Source organism: Harpia harpyja, chromosome 2 (genome assembly GCF_026419915.1).
Source record: "Harpia harpyja isolate bHarHar1 chromosome 2, bHarHar1 primary haplotype, whole genome shotgun sequence".
Lineage (NCBI taxonomy): Eukaryota > Metazoa > Chordata > Aves > Accipitriformes > Accipitridae > Harpia > Harpia harpyja.
Window position 1 is genome coordinate 42,812,295 of NC_068941.1, and position 2,267 is coordinate 42,814,561.

The 2,267-nt window shown below is 32.6% G+C and overlaps 1 protein-coding gene across 4 annotated transcripts in view; it reads left to right on the plus strand.

The window, feature by feature from the left end:
• Positions 1-1,462, plus strand: part of GRIA2 (glutamate ionotropic receptor AMPA type subunit 2) — a 99,007-nt gene extending 97,545 nt beyond the window's left edge. For all 4 annotated transcript variants that reach the window (XM_052778036.1, XM_052777983.1, XM_052777988.1 and 1 more), the window contains one exon: positions 1-1,462. This exon is cut by the window's left edge and continues 1,580 nt beyond it. The gene's annotated coding sequence lies outside the window, so the exon portion shown is untranslated.
• Positions 1,463-2,267: the final 805 nt, after the last annotated feature.

The window sequence follows — 2,267 nt, forward strand, 5'->3', positions numbered from 1 at the left end:
TTTTAATTATGTGTATTATAAATGATAACTCTACTTACAAAGCAAAAAGGAATTGTAGGAGGGGTGCAATAACATTAATTTAAATGCTAATGCAAATCAAAGCAACATCATGTTTCTCTAGCTTTCCCTGTAGATAAAATTCCGTACATTTGGTTGAAAAGCTTACATTTTTTCTGCATTGTGGATACATTGCCTTGTGCAGTATCAGTGAATCTCTATTTTATTTTGGACTGAAACAAAATTTGAAATACGACTTGCAGTTTTAGTTGGAATCCATTTCTTAGGCTTAAGTAAAATGTTTACTGAACATTGGAGAAGACAGAACATTTATCAGAAACTTGAAATCCCTTCTTGTGGTACAAGCTCTGAGCCTGTTTCTGCAGGCATGTGAACACAGTGTATACTCTCAATGCAGTCAGCAAAAGAGGTATATACAGTGTTTTCAATGTCAAACTTACCAGTAACTTCCCTCTACTTAAACTAAACCGTTTCTTGACGCATCTGTAATCCATAGGTGTTCTGTGCATTACTCCTCATCAGGAATGTTGGGGGATGCATTCTGATTTTTAATGTTCAATGCTAGAATGACCAAACTAAAATAATATTCATATGGTAATCTAAACTTTTTGAAAAAGTAGAATTGCATTACTGTATACAGTGGAAAGCTATTTATTGTACCTCTGGGCTTATTCCTCTAAAAATCATAGTGTAAAAAAAAATCTTTGTCAAGCCTGAACTGATGTATATAACTGAAATAATGTAAAGTTATATTTTCATGTTTTTATACTTAACAACATGATGGGAATACATAATGTATGAGTATTTCAATTACAGATAATATTTGATTGGATAATACACATCTGAGTTAAAAAGCAGTAATCATAGTTTAATATCCATGTTACAGTACATCAGTATATTGCTATATAAAGTATGTCTGTGTGCATTTAAGTGAAAAGTAGTCAAGAGTGATGAAAGCTGTCCAAGGGTTTTTTATTCATTTTATATGAAAACTGTTATGGAGCAACCAAAATGTTTATGAACTCAAACTTGTGTAAATTTCAAAATGTCCTTTTACTGTAGCTTTTTGTTTACAGTACAGTATCTTATTTTCTGCTTTGTTAAATGAGTAACGGTACAAAGCTGGACATACACTTTCTAAGACATTAACGTTCCCGTTTTTTCATGTATACCTATATGACAGAAAATGCTTCTGATTTTATTTTTCAATCTAACACATGATGGCTTTTCTGGAGTGTTGTATAAACTTCAATCATACATAAAAAATCTTCTTAAAAAAGGCAAAAGACCTTTAATGTCTGTTTAGTATTATTGAAATCTGGTTTCTTATTTATTATAAATGTATTTTCCTAAGATTTTACATAGAGCAAACATGTTTGTCCCCACAGACGTGAAATTTCCTTGAAGAGTTTTGCAAGGAGAATATAAATCTTCCCCCATATCATCTTGTCACTCAAGGGTAGATTTACTGTAGTTTGCATTATCGCTAAACAAAGTAATGTAACTTTCTTGCCAACAATATAATTGTATTTCTGGAATGTAACCTTGATCATGGTTATAATGGCAGTGTGATAGGATGATAATGCTAGTAGGTTAAGTATCTATTCAGTTACTCTACTTAAAAATTGTCAGCTTCAGTATTTTTTTACTTCAACAGATTGTTGATGTGTCCAAAGCAGAGAAAGAACCTAAGAAATGGCAAGTATTTTAGGTATATATTAGTAGCGTCGCTACAAGAGATCTGGTACAACAAAGAGTTCACTGTAATAGAAAACAGATTGCGTCTGAAGAGGTTTGCAGTGTGAAAGGTACAACATTTTTATTTAATGTGTTACACATTTTAACAGAGTGTGTTTCCGGGGTATCAGCCTCCTCTTTGGGTGATAGATGTAGGCAGTATCTTTAGACGAAGTACTGTGCACAAATAATTGTATTTTAAAATACAAATACAGGATTTCAGCTATAATTTGGTATAGTTAGTTAAGTGAATACAGTGGTCAGCAGCAAAAGAGAATCATCAGCAGCTGTTCTGCATAATATCCCTAGAGGGTACTCAGACCTGTTTCACAGTACCGAAGTTTATTGTTTATTAAATCTTTTCATTTAAGCTGTCATGGGATCACAAAAACTTGCCGTGAGAGATCTGTTGGGTCCAGATTATCTTAGGAATTCATATTATATCAAGCACTTAGAATAAAATTCAGCAAATTACTTAGCTGTGGGCTTGACTTGGAACATTTTCCCTAGCA